The following is a 14649-nucleotide window of genomic DNA, read 5'->3' on the forward strand; positions in this document are numbered from 1 at the left end:
CTCGTCAGCTGATGGTACAGAGTTGCAGATGGGCTCTTTTAAGAATCATTTTGTCCTGCGGTTCCATAAAACACACAATCAATGTACAATGTCTATAATGTTCACACAGATATTTGATTATTCAGCAAATGTATAATGATTTTGTATCTGTGCAAATGAAATCAAACAACCTCTGTGGAATTAAAACCTCATGCGCCACCTGTGATCTTTGGCACCCTCTTTAGTGTGAGGGACCCAGCTTGGGAAACCCTGTTATTCTGTTTTACAGAGCAGTCCAGAGACTTCTGACTGCTTTGCAATTGTGAAGAATCATACATAGAAACATACATTATGTTTAGTTAATGTTAATTCTATGAGACAATACAAAATGTAGAAATCTTGGAATGTTTCTAAAAGCATCCTGTCCACACTTTTGGTTATGGAGGGAAAGCCATTATTGTTGAATGACTAACATGAATATCAAATTATCTAGATGTGCAACTGTTTCTCTGTTGAATGAATAATGACAAGACAGTTGGGCTAATTTTCTGTAGAACATAGTTGTCTGTAGAAAAATGTCATTTCAAATCGCTGATGAACTATTTGACTTTGAGCTGAGATGTTGGAACAATCCCTTCATACACTACACAACAGACTGTCCATGTCAAGAACAAACACATTCTTCAATAGAGTAGCCATCCGAAACATCTACATTCTCTCCAGGCATGACTTTTCAAACCTTTAACTGGAGCAAAAGCTCTTATGCTATAAGCCTAAAGGGTTACAGAGCTATTACATAGTTATGGCACAGTTCCTCCCCAATGGGAACAGCAAAGCAGGACACAGAAACATTAAATATTTACCATCTGTGGGCCTAACTACACCCCTGACAACATTGCAAGGACAACACTCCACCTCTGTGGCCTGAAATACTCAGAATGTTTTCACTTCTTTATTTTCAAAATTCCAGCAAGGGGAAAAAATAACTTTTCTTTACTTTAAAACCCCTCTTAGTTTTTTTTTTCAGAGTCATATCAACATCATAAAAAATGTGGTAAATTAGACTTCAAGGATTCAACAATTGTATTGTGAAAGCCATCAACCAACAGCCAGCAAATGTTTTTCTCTTTTTAAAATGATCTATTATATATGTGTGTGTGTGTATGCAAATATATATATATTACGTAACACATAACACAACACCCCATGAAGCTGAATAATCAACACTGTAAGTCGGGGTCACATGTAAAAATGGAAACAGGGAAATAAACAACAAAGTAAAAGACAAAAAAAAAGTTGTCTTAGAGCAACACTACCCCTCGCTGTTAGCCAGGGGAACTACTTTTCCCCCTCTCAAGTTGCTGAATGCCTCAGGGGCTCTTTGAGAGCCTTGTTTGACACAGACAACCTTAACTTTAAAGCAGAAAGACTCCACTGCCTTTAACACAACAGAGACTACACTCAGCAGAGAGACAAGGGCAGCAGTAGGAGACGCACCAGTTCACAAACACAGTATTGCAAAGCAGATTTAATTTCCTTTTATCTTTACACTGTCGTCCATTATTGCATTTCTGGTTAAGAAGATGTTACTGGTAAGTCTAGATAATTTAGGAAAAACCTGCACTGTAGAAGCAGACACTGTTTCGTATCCAAATGCAGAAAATTTTATTCTTTCTCCCTACAACAAATTGCAAAGGCGAGATTATCGAGGACACTGGCATTGTATAACTAGTTCTTCAAAAAGAGATGGCTTTCAGCAGGAACTCAGGAGACTATTCTTGTCTAGCATCATCCAGCCCCTGCAGAATTCCACTACTCCTCTTTAGGCAATGACAACAGAGGGATGTTTTACCCTTGTAGAGAAAAGAAAGGGATGGGAAAAAAGAGAATGTAAGTGTTTGTGGGGGTAGGCATCAGAGGTGTTGATATATAAAGCATGGACCAAGTCGCCTTTATTTTCTACTCTCTGTATATACCATATTTACAGTCATTAGCAGTGTGCTGGAGAGGAGACAAAGATGAAATATGAAGTTACAGATTGCACCATAAGAGTAGGAGATTCTTTGAATTTTGCTCTTATAAAGAGCAAGGGCACTACACAACAATTTACACACACCATTTTGCTGAAAACCCCCCACAACTCATCCTCGGGGTGAAAACCAAGACAAGGAGCCATTAGAGCAAATAAAAGAGAGATAAACAGTGGGAAGCAAAGGGTGAGAGGAACCGAAATGACTTTTTATGTAAAAACTACAGTCTAAAGGGAACGGAGCCTGCCTGTGGGCCACATCCTTGTATTAATGACTCTGCAGACAGATACTCAGAGTTCGACTTTGATTCATCCACATCAGAGGCTTTGAAACAGACTGAGAAGAAGCACAGAGAGATTTTTCACATCTTGTTGCCATATTAAAATAATCATTCACTGAGACCTAAGGGTCTGTCCACCTTGAACAACAACACATGAGCTTCCACTTCTTCTCGTAGTGTGTCATTAGATGAAAAGTCTTTAACATTCAAGCATCAGCTGAGAAAGAGAGAAACTTTTCCAGATGAACATGGTTGCACTTTAACAAGTCTGTGGGAAATGAATAGAAAACCGGGACTGTCAGTTTCCAATATGACATTTAAATATCGAGAGAGCTTGGCAGAGAAAATGCCAAACTATATTATTATGGCTAAGTGCCATGAATAGTGAGTGTAGATGAAAATGCTTTATGTCCTTTATTCTATATATATACACATTTTTCATAAAGATAGAAAATGTAACAGTAATTTCAAGTGCATCTTACTACAATACTCACAAACCGATGATGCACAGAGCACCTTTCCTCACCCTGCTGTTTAGCATCCATACACATATGGCATCATTTTTGTCATTAACTTGTCAATATATAAGAATAATAACAATTCTAATGTGGAGATTTTCTACATGTTATCATAAATATTGGATCTTTGGATGTTGGGTTGTGTGTCAGACCAAGGGGAAAAAGAAAGTTACTGGATTATATCATCTTGTGCTGGAAATACTTAATGGCAGATGATAAATCAATTAATCATCAAGAATTTGCACTGTGAAAGAGTTACAGCAATTTATTATTCATCTACACCCTGGCACACTTCCTCAACACACTGCACTATATGAGGGACCTACACCACCTTTGGAAATTTACATTTGTTTTTTGGGTGCTTTTTTTCATAAATATTTTGGGGTATCTTTTGGATCGGTGGTCATCTTTAAATAACAGAAGAGCTGATTTTGTTTGGGCAAGATACTGAAACCCACAGTACCCCCCAGTGTGTTCCTGAAATGACAAATTGCTATCTTTTTCAGCCTGTATTTAATGTAGTTGTGAATAAACTAAGCACAAGGTTAACACAGTAATTTTCAGTGTCTTCATGGGAGGCACTAAGGTTGTTCCACGTGTGTTCATAAAAGTAAAAGTGAGTTGGTTCCACTCCTGCAGCCGTGGGTGCAGCAGGCGCAGGGAAATAGTGTCCACACTTATGCAATATTATTTTTACAAAAATATGGAACTTTTGTGCATATGCAGAGCATCTAGGGACATTTAGCCTAAACATCGGAGAAATTTGAATCTCAACATCATTATCTGCATGTGCTAGTCCACTTTTGGGAAGATATTGAAGCTTTTATACAGTTTCAATAGGTCTAAGCTGTTTACAAGTATTTTAAAAGTCTAGTCTGGTTAATGCAACTTTGTCTTTCTAGCATCAAGAAAATATGTTGATCATGAAAGTGGTAACATACAGCAAGGGTAACAACTCACCCTTTAAAGATGCTATGCTAGCTCTTCCAGTTGAGCTTCATGAGCACCCAACCTTGTTATCTTTTTCAAGAGATACAGTGTGAGATTTGAATGAAAAAAGTAACAAGAAATTTTGGACTTTTTATATTTGTATTTGAAACAGATGTGTAGACGGTGATCATCCTACTTGATAAAATGCCAGCTCATACTGAGCTGCTGAGAATGAGGATGTTGCTGTCTCCCAGCAACACTGGACAAGAAACTGTATTGTGCATTTGTAGTCAGATGTTTCTCGGTGCTGAGAGCTGAGATAGATAGATAGATAGATAGATAGATAGATAGATAGATAGATAGATAGATAGATAGATAGATAGATAGATAGATAGATAGATAGATAGATAGATAGATAGATAGATAGATAGATAGATAGATAGATAGATAGATAGATAGATAGATAGATAGATAGATAGATAGATAGATAGATAGATAGATAGATAGATAGATAGATAGATAGATACTGTATTAATCTCTAGGGAAATTCCAAGTATTCAGCGGCTACATAGATGCCCGAAGGCAGTTTAGTATCAACAGCAAACAAAAACTCAGTTAGTAACAAAATACAGTAGGATATAAGTGTATAATATAAGTGGGTTTAATCATGATCCTCCCTGGCCACCCAGTGAAGAGTTATACAGTCTTATGGCCAGGGGGACAAAGGAGTTTTTTAGTCTGTTTGTGGAGCAGCTCAAGGAGAGCAGCCTGCAGCTGAACATGCTCCTCTGTCTCATCAGAGTTTGGTGGAGTGGGTGTAGTGTGTTGTCCAGGATGGACAGAGTTTTCTCCAGGGTCCGTCTCTCTGCCACTGACACCAGAGAGTCCAGCATAAAAGAGAACACTAGACACAACAGACAGTAAAATATCAGCAGCAGTTTTTTCTCAGGAGGTAAAGACGACTGTCCTTTACGGTGGATGCTGTCTGCAGTACTGTTGACAGCAGCAATAAAACACTCTAATAGGGATTCATTTGACCGTTATTGTAAAGTCATATTGTGCGTGAAAACCATTTTAAAACCCACTCAATGTTATTTAACAATATCTAGCCAAGATCCCAGTACTGGATAATACACGTTATGTGTCATAATTACCAGAAAAGTGATTAGAGCTGAATATTCCAAATTCAACATTTTTCATTTATGCAATCTTAACATTACAGATTATGTTACTATTCCTGAATACCCTCTACTGATGTAGAGTGCCACTCAAGAAAGGATAATTGCTTGGTTCTGTTTTTGTAAGGAATGGCGTTTAGAATTTAGTTGGAAGCTTATTTACTGCATAAGAACTTAAGTCCTTCAAGGCATGGCCATACCATCTTATTTAATTCATATTAGAAAAAGCTTAGTTCACTAGAGGCTTTCCAGGCACAAGTCAGTTCATATGAAACATCTTAAAGTCAGTCAGAGTTACGGTAAATCTTTAAAAGCTTCACTCACAAACGTATAGTACACATTCACAAACATGCCTCAGACAAATGTTGATGTGTACATAGGAAAAAGGAAAAAAACAGCTCTTCCTTGAGTTTCAGTCTTGCTGAAGGTAAACAGGATTTGTGACACAGTGTCTCCAGGAGCGTTGTGATGTCCTTTACCAGTGGTCCTAAACTGCAACATCAAAGAGCAAAGCCACTCTTTTATTTATCTTTATTCCCTGTATGGCATTTCACCAAATCTGATTGTGCAGTTTATGTCCAATCCCTGCTGGCCCTGACCCCTTTGAAGGCCCCCAGACTCCAAATGGGAAATGCAAGAATTGATCCTGCAAGGTGATGACTTAGTGTGACAATCCTCTCTATGACAGCCACTGGACTGCCGTGATATGGTTCACAAGCATCTAGATTTATTTCCAAAGGGATTTTCAGTTTCAGAAATATGGCATCACATATATTTCCATTGATTCTGCAAATAAAGAAAATGGCTTCAGGTGGAGGGAAATAACTGCAGATGATCTCACTGTGTTTGTTCAAGTAAATAGCATGCATACAAATTGAAAAAGAAGTCTACTGAGTTGCATATGGAATATATACATATCTTATTTTACCAAGCAAATAAGTGGGAGAGGGAAGCATCTTTATCAAATTTTAACAATAACAACACTACACTTCCACTTCCATTACAACTCACTTACTTATGGGTGAAAAATACACAGAAAGAGAAATCCAGACTATCAGAGGTCTAGGCCACTTTTTTCACTCAGATATGAAAACTCCCTCCTATCACTCCTTCAGACTAAAAACGTAAGCCTATAAAACTTTTCTGTGTATGATTGATGACGGGCAGCACAAGGTCACAACCGAGAGAAATGTGAGACTTAATTGAATTTGTAACCTAATGTATCCTGTTTGAGTCCCTGAATAAAAAAAACAAAACTAAAATAATACAATCAGTGGACAAAATATCAATTTCACCCACTTGAATTTAGTGAGCCTGATATGTTTTAATACAATGGAAATGTGGAGTGCTTGGTGTTAAAGCAGTATACAATCACACGTGTCGTGCATCCCAAAGGTTAGCATCTGTTGCAATTTCTTGTTCAGCTTGGAAGTGGTACTGAGTGCTGTAAGAAACACCGAAATGGTTTAATTCACACCTTCTTGGCAGAAATGTCACTGTTATAGATGACATTTATCTCCCTGACCATCATATTTTGTGTATGTCAGATTTCCCAAGGCTGCCTTTTTTCCCATTGTGTATTAAGTGTTAGTTAGTGTTGATAGAACAAACCAAAAATAATAAATTATCTCCATTGTGAAAACAACCACGACTGAATTGTAGTAAAGACGTTTCTCTCTTCTCCCAGTTTCATTTTATCAATTAATCCTGTTTTTTTATCTGATTGGTTGAATTTATAGCTACCCCTTGATAGATATTTGTATAAGTATGGTTCATCAAATTACCTTTAATGTATTATTATGATGGTGTGAATTTGATGGTATAAGGTCCAAACTGTAATAGCATCTTTTAACCTTCTTCTACAAAGTGTGTTTATAATGTGTTTTTGTCACTCACCCATTTACTGACTCATACATGCCTCTTGTTCAAAATGTATTTTCACTCTGTATTAGCAGCACTTTTTCTCAACAATCACATACCAGTGAGCACATCAAGGTCAATGTGTCTAGCTCAAAGACACTTTGATTTGCAGAGGGGAGGACAACCGCTCTACTCACTGAACCACGGCCACCCAATTAGAATTCAGGAACGAAGGACTCCAGTGTGTACACAGCTGTTGTCTGATGTAGCACTCCTGTTGAGCCACTGAAAGTCAAGGAAGCATCATGATTAGAAGGTTAGAATGCAAATATATACATGTGGTGAACACAGAGGAGTAATTGGAGTTGTTATGACCTGGTTTGTTGGTCTGTGACATAAAATGGAGACTGATCACACAGCAGTTAATAAAGTACTTGGTTTATCATTAAAACCCAGCAGTATACCACACACAGCAGGAGCAGTGACCTCTATGCAAGCCACACCAGGTATAATTTATGCACACCTTTACTGGTGTAGCCAATTAGAACAAATAAGTCCATGCACCACCCAAAGACTGTTGCATTTCCACTGCAAGGCCAGTGAGGATGCAGAAGGCCATGCTTTAAATAAATAAATGACACTTCCCATTTCTAACTGACACTCACTAATGTATTTTGCTGACCCATCCTTCCTCTCCAAACCTCCTCTCTAATGGGAGTATCACGAAAAGTACGGACTTCTTTTCCTCATCAACCACTTAAGGACTTTGACAAACAGCTAATCAAGTCATTGCCAACAGGTAAAAGCCAGTCTGCTGTAGCTCAGTCATCTGCCAGTCGGAGATTGGCGGTTCAATTTGCAAATTTCACTTGTCAGAGTGTTGCTGCAAAAGACAGTAAGCCCTCTGATATATCCACTGGTGTGTGAATATGTGTGATAGAGAAAAGGCATAGCATAGCCTGCATCACTGTGTAGACTGAGAAGTGCTGTATGAGAGTGTGTGAATGGGTGATTGTGGTCTGCAGTGTAAAAGCTCTTTGAGTGCTTAACTAGACTAGAAAAGCCAATGAAAAGAAACCATTTATTCATTTCTCTTACAGCTTAAAAACAAATCTACTTTATAAAAACATATAAAAACTCAGATTTTCTCACTCAGTAGATATATATTTACATGCAACATAACTTGAATAACAATAATGACCTCTCATCCATGCAGTGAACTCTTTCCTCTTATCCTCTCCAGGTAGTTCAGTCTGTTGGTATGTGACTCTGATTTAGTACCTTGTTTCATTACTGAATTATCTTTTAGTGCTTTTGTCCTACAGCTAATCCACGTCATATTCTCAATGCTATCACCTACTCAGATATAAACTTCCTCATTAACAGATAGAGCAGTGCAATAATATAGAAAGTGTACAGCCTAAGTGATAAGCAGCATACAAACACAAACAGTTAGATTTCTACAATTGCTTCTGTTCCTTTAGTTGCTTGGCAATGTGTTTTGTTTTACACGATCCTCTGCTGAGATAGTCAAAAATCAGTGTTTAACGTGGCTTTAAGGTAAAAGGATTATACTGTACGTCCTTCAGAGTCCTGTAGAAGAACTTTGTCCCGACTCTGTGGGTCACTTCTCAAATCTTCTCAAATTAAATCTTTAGATTCCAATTATTCTTAGAAGCTAGAGAATTGTTGTGTTCAAATGCTATGTATTCTGCTAATCTTCCCACCATATAAAAGAAAACTACTGCATAAGTCTTTTCAAAATAACTGTTTTCTAAATAACTATCTGTTTTTTTCTGTTTTACACACAGTCAGGCTTCTGATGATGCAAGGCTCTGCAACATGCTGATAGAGAAGGCACTAAGAGATGGCAATCCATTAAAAAGTGAGATAAAAGTGATATTTTGGAGCAGACAATATTCCCCATAGAAGTCATAAGATTGAATACTGGAGCCTGTAATGAGTTTAACCATCAGGAGTCTTGGAGGACCCTGTGGGCTGCCTGCTATACTGTAAAATACCAGATTGATTCCATTCACCACTATTAGGCTTTATTAAGCATCAGCTGAGGGGAAGAGGAGGTTTATTCTCATCAGCACAATGGCTGCATTTTGGTCAGAAAAAAAAACATCTGAAGTGAAGAATTTTTATATGGATTTTTTCAGAATTGCTTTTCAGCCAGACCGAAAAGTCCAGACAGATTCTGTGTGTTTGATTTTAAATGTGATCAAAATTACACAGTGTAATCATGTTATCACTGACAGACGTAAATATAATAAATAATGTTATGAAATCTTCTGAAGAGAAACTGTTTATTCAGAGCAAGCAGATACGATGTGGTAATGTGTGTGTATCTGTGTATGCAAGATGTCTGCCTAAATGCTGATCTGTCTGCACAAACAATAACATGTCTATGTGAATGGTTAGATAGAATCAATGGAAATAACAAGATAAAAGCAGAACAGACGTTTAATTTTGTCGGAACATTTCTAATCTGCTTTTGCTGACTCACACAGCCATACAAATTTGTAACAAGAGTGCACAAAAAATGCCATTTTGATGCAGAAAAGCAATCAGCTGCATCAGTTTTTGCAGAGAGAGCTGAATGGGAAACATAATAACTAATGCAAAGGGAGAGCAATCCGACAAGGCCCTTATAGGCAATTAATTCCAAAGCATTAGATTAAAGATTTGTCAAGTTTTGCACTACAAAACTATCATTTCTTTTTAGATATCTTAAAAGTGCTTTTGCACACAAAGGTCAACCGTGGATTCCTATTTTCTGTCTGCTAAATACTTAATAAATTGCTATTTAATAATACACACTGCATTTTTTGCCTAATAATGAAGAAAACAAGCTAACATTCTAAAAACTGTACTTATTATAGTTCATTATTATTATCAGAATCAGAAACAGTTTTACTGCCGAGTAGGTTTACACATACAAGGAATTTGTTATGGTGTGCTGGTGCTTTGTTTTCCGGATAATTGAATAAAAACAATAAATAAGATTAGTAAGTAAAAGTGAAAGTGAAACAATGGAAAAAGTATGTACAAGTATTGTGTAGACCGTCCGTGGAGGAGATAGTACACATTAATGTAATGTGTAGAGGGTGGTGGGGGGTCAGTGTCGTTGGGGCTCTCTGGTCTGGTTTACGAGACCAGCTGCAGAGAGGAAGAAACTGTTCTTTTGGAGAGAGGTTTTGGTCTTGATGGACCGCAGCCTCCTACCAGAGGGTATTATTGGATTGTCTGGTTAACATAACTCACATTGTAATGCAGCACAGACAAAATTGTGAATGCTGTGAATGGCTAACAAACTAATACTGTCCAGAGTCATTCCATAAACTGATCCCAGTCCTTCTCCCAAATGCTTCCAGCTGTTATTTAGACAGAGGGCTAAAGATAACAAGTGAAATGAACGGGGCTGAAATTGGGCAGAAATTGTTTGAAAGCTACACCAGGAAGTACACACTGGCAATGAGCCAGCATATAAACTATAACTATGTATAAACTTGTGGCAACTGAGCAGCTAATATCATGCCCATAATTACTCAACCTTTCTGTGGATCTTTTAAAGGATAACATAGTTGCCAAAAACGATAAAGTAGACATATGGAGGAGTAATTCAAAGATGAAGCTGTCAACTGCTGTTTCAGTGGGTGATGATAAACCTGGTACTCTCAAACGATGAAGCATTGTCTTTTGCCAGGGCAGCAGTCAGTGTTATTAAACCCAGATATAAAAAAGAATGTTTTCCATTCTGCAGGTGATAATACAGCAATGACCATAAGTCAGGGAAACTTAAGTCACACTAATTCAGATTCCAAAATACTTGAAAAGTACAGGAAACCAGGCCAACTTGGAAAAAGACATGAGGTCCAGAACATGTAACTTGTCCTTAACAGACTCATCTGTCATTTCAAGCTATGAGCTGATCATACCTTCCAGTCCTTACTGCATCATTTCTTGCCCAAAGGTTAACAGCACTTGGTTTCCTGACTGCAGAGGTTAGAGACACTTTCAAAAATAGGATGGTGCTGAGAAATAATACTACTAAATAACTGAATTTATTGTAGTATTCGATGACAGACTCTCAAAAACACACGACTGAGCGTGAAAAAGCTCAAAGAATGTCAACAAAAATACTTGAATGTCATTTGATAAAAAGTTTCAAATTTCTTTATCACACAAAAACACTTCTTGTTTAGAAGGATTAAAAGATATCAACTTAAAGGGAAAAATACGGGATTTTTCAGCCTGGGCCCTGTATTTACCAGTATTTGTATTGTATCTGCGTGTAAATTATACTAAAACTCTAACAAGTCTATCCATATTGAACATGTTGACCAGTTTTAGCATCACAGCTGAAATTAAATGTAAAAGTGAGTTTCTTCTCTAACAACAACATTTCAACATCAAACTAACATCACAATGCCTGACACATGTGTGCCTCGGTGTCTGTTCAGCCAGTCAAGCACCTCCAGATCTTTGTAAGCTGTTGCATGTTGCTCAAGCGGTGCATTTAAAAACAGGAAGAGCTGAAGAGAAAAACGTGCGAGCAGGGCCATGTCGTAGGCTTCTGTAGAGCACATTAAATCCCAAAAGTAACAATTATTGCAAAAGTGTATAGAATACTGCTTAAAAGTATGTTGAAACTGAGAATTTAAGTTTGTGCAGAAACTCCAGGACTATTCCTATAGTGTACCAGTGTCAATTTCTCAGTAGCGACACCTATTGTTCTGGATGAAGACGTTTTCCCTAGGGTTGTTATAGCCTTGGACGTAGGGAAACTAATACATTCAATGACTCAATTTAACAAGTTAGGACTATCTCATTGATTCATTCTTTATTTTTCCCTTCTTAGAGCTGCAGGTTTCTTTAGTTGCTTCAGTTTAGGATTTCCTCTTCTGTTTATAGAAGTCATCCCCCTCAAACTGTGGCACAAACAGCACAACTGGCCCTTACTTGATTGTATTCCAGCCCCCCAAAGGTAGCCTGTAAAAGTGTGTTGATGAAATTCAGTTTGTGTTGTTGTACCTCTATGCTTTGTATTCAAACTCTGCATCATTATGACACTCTGTGATGTATTTTGTTCTCATTCACATGTCAACAGTTGTCCTTTTCCAACAACTCACCTCCCACATGATTTCTATGCGTGACCTTTCCTTCACCAATGCCTTAGTTGAGCTTGTGTATCATGGACACAAGCACTTTTACTTTCACTCATGATTCACATAATGCTCCCCTCAAGTATAGTACTCTGCAAAAATCCTGAGCCACCTCCCATTTCTTTCACTCAATACCAAAAATAGCAAGAACAGTTCTAACAACCTTGAAAGTCTGTTGGTATAACCAATCCTTTGTCCTTCAGCACAGCTTGAACCCTCTCAGACAAACTTTCTTGGAATTTTTTTAAGTAGTCTTCAGGAATAGGTCTCCAGGCTTCTTCATGGACATTTCAAAGCTCTTCTTTGTTCTGGCAAGATGATCCCACACTGTTTCAACAATGTTGATGTCCGGGCTCTGTGGAGGATTCATCCCTCCATCCGACCTGTTGTCACTGAGTTTTAGTCCACTTATTGTGTCATTTGGCATAGCTCAGCCTTTTCTCCCTGTTTCTATTCCTTAAGAATGACATCTTGACAACCACCCTTCCATGGAGACCATTTCTGATGAGGCTTCAGTGAACAGCAGATGGATCAACTGAGCATTGAATGTTGGATTATTTTCTACTTCACTGAGAGATACTGTTTATCTGCTGTCGATTGTTTTTTAAGGCCTGACAATTTTTCTTCTGTCCTCCACTCCACTTTTTAATGACACACTGCACACCATGAACCATGTGCCAAGTTATTGGCTAATGGCTTTTTCAGAATCACTTTGCTGGTGCAAAAATTCTATGCCTGTCAACCTCTTATCGTGGATAAAACTAGAAATATGACCAAATTACGAGTCTTTGCAATGGGCTGTTAATAACAAAGTGCATAAAAAAATTGAAATTGGTTCATTGCTAAATTGTCTGTTATGTGTAGACGCTGGCTCATTACTTATGTTAGGTTTTTTTCTAATGCTTAAATGGGTTAACAAACAAACAAAACACATTCCTCTGAAATTGGCACAACAACTCAACTGAAAATGAGTGAAAAAGCAAAATGCTCAAAGAAAACCTTTGAAAGCCCTTCGGAAAGCCTGGAGAACTACTGATCAAGGCCACTTTGAAAGGTTAAAAAAAAAGCCTGGCTACTTGGAAGTTAAATATAGAGAAATTACGGAGGGCTCACTACTTTTCCACAGTTCTGTTTCTTCCATCTTTTTTCTATCTATTTATTTTTTTGCCATGGTGAAACCTCTAAGAATACAAATAAATCTTTCTTAAAACAGCCTTAACATCCCAGACAGTATTTCTACTCTGTAACCAGAGCTGACATTATAGACCTATTCATAAATATTTCATACTAAAATACACAGGTAACCAATACAGACTGCTTTGTTGTTTACTTGAAGTGACATGCTGACAGTCAGTGACTTAAAGATAGAGGCGCTCAGCTGCAGTACGTGCTGCAAACTGCAGCTTGAAAATATGTCACAGCTCAGCTCAGTTCATTGCTGCTGCACAAAATTCAGTAACAGAAATAAACAAGTGATTTTGACAGTGCATTTATTTGTGTGACCTTGTATGACACACAAGTTGTGTCACATAATATTACAGACAAAGTGAGACAACAATTACATGTACATGAACTTGGGAATGTTATCAAAGCAAAAAAATACATTAATTTATGGAATTTCCATATTCACACATGAAGTTGTACTCAGTTTTAAAACTATTCTTCAGCAGTATAATTCTAAATAGTAGGACGTGAGATCTCTATTGATATGTAGACTTGACAAATGTGAATACACTGATCGTTCTTGACTTTTGGACCCTGGACTCTTTCTTGACAGAACCTAAAGGCAGCTCTGAGTTCTGCTCATGCTTTGATTATTCTTGACATGTCTCTTGAGGCTACCTTATGTAGCATTTTTGAACAGCTGTAGTTGACTGTAGACTTCTTGCTTATTTATCAAGCACTACGGAAACATTCAGACTGTGAAGCTAAAAATCTTTTAACATAATCATAAGATAAAAAAAAAATCAGTATGCATTAAGAGATTTGCATGGATGGGATTTAATTAAGAATCAGTTTAGTGGATGAACATTTTTGCAAGAGAAGCTTGGTGCATGCTAAGCACGTTGAAGCTAAGCAACACAGTTAATAATCCTTTTCAGATTCAACATCTTATGATGGATTTTATAGGACTAAAGGATCGTATCCCGGTAAAGGCTTTAACTATGGACATGTTGTCTAACTGGATAAATCGTTTTCAAAGTATGTGCAAAGTTAACAATCATTTGTTAAGAGACATGATTTTCAAGATGGATGAAAATCTAGGAAGATTTTTACCTTAAGACTAGGTTGTTGCTTGAGGAACTGTTGTGGTAAATAATATTTGCAAGTGCCAATAAATAAGCTACACAAGTATCTTCAGCTACTGCTAATGCAAACTAAACACCATAAGTGCTAAAGTTAGAAATTTTACTTATTACATCAAGACTTAATGACTCAAGTTACTGTGCAGCATAACATGAGGAAAAAATTAGGAGTTAAAAGCATGTAAGGAAGAGTTTTTCTGTTAACAGATGCATTTGTCCGTAATGTAGTTTTTTTCTCCTAAAGACTACAATCAAAAATGAATTCATTGTACTAACTGTGGCTTATTCTTCTGAGCTTTATTGTGCACCACAAGTTTGTACTGTGTGATGCTCTGAACAAGGGTGTCATAAAATAGCAGATACAAATTCCTCCTGTTTGAGTAACACTCATAAAAAT

At 37.4% G+C, this 14649-nt stretch overlaps 1 protein-coding gene across 2 annotated transcripts in view; it reads right to left on the reverse strand.

The window, feature by feature from the left end:
• The window catches only part of rap1gapb (RAP1 GTPase activating protein b), a 106885-nt gene that overhangs the window by 72225 nt on the left and 20011 nt on the right, over positions 1-14649 (reverse strand). Inside the window, exon 1 of one of the 2 annotated variants that reach the window (XM_072381659.1) lies at positions 6973-7060. The exons of the other annotated variant lie outside the window; for it this stretch is intronic. The gene's annotated coding sequence lies outside the window, so the exon portion shown is untranslated. Of the gene's footprint in view, positions 1-6972; positions 7061-14649 lie in introns of those variants that run through there. 2 annotated transcript variants of the gene reach the window in all.

The sequence above is a fragment of the Leuresthes tenuis genome, unplaced genomic scaffold, assembly GCF_036924035.1.
Source record: "Leuresthes tenuis unplaced genomic scaffold, fLeuTen1.0.hap1 SCAF_3, whole genome shotgun sequence".
In the NCBI taxonomy this organism is placed as follows: Eukaryota; Metazoa; Chordata; class Actinopteri; order Atheriniformes; family Atherinopsidae; genus Leuresthes; species Leuresthes tenuis.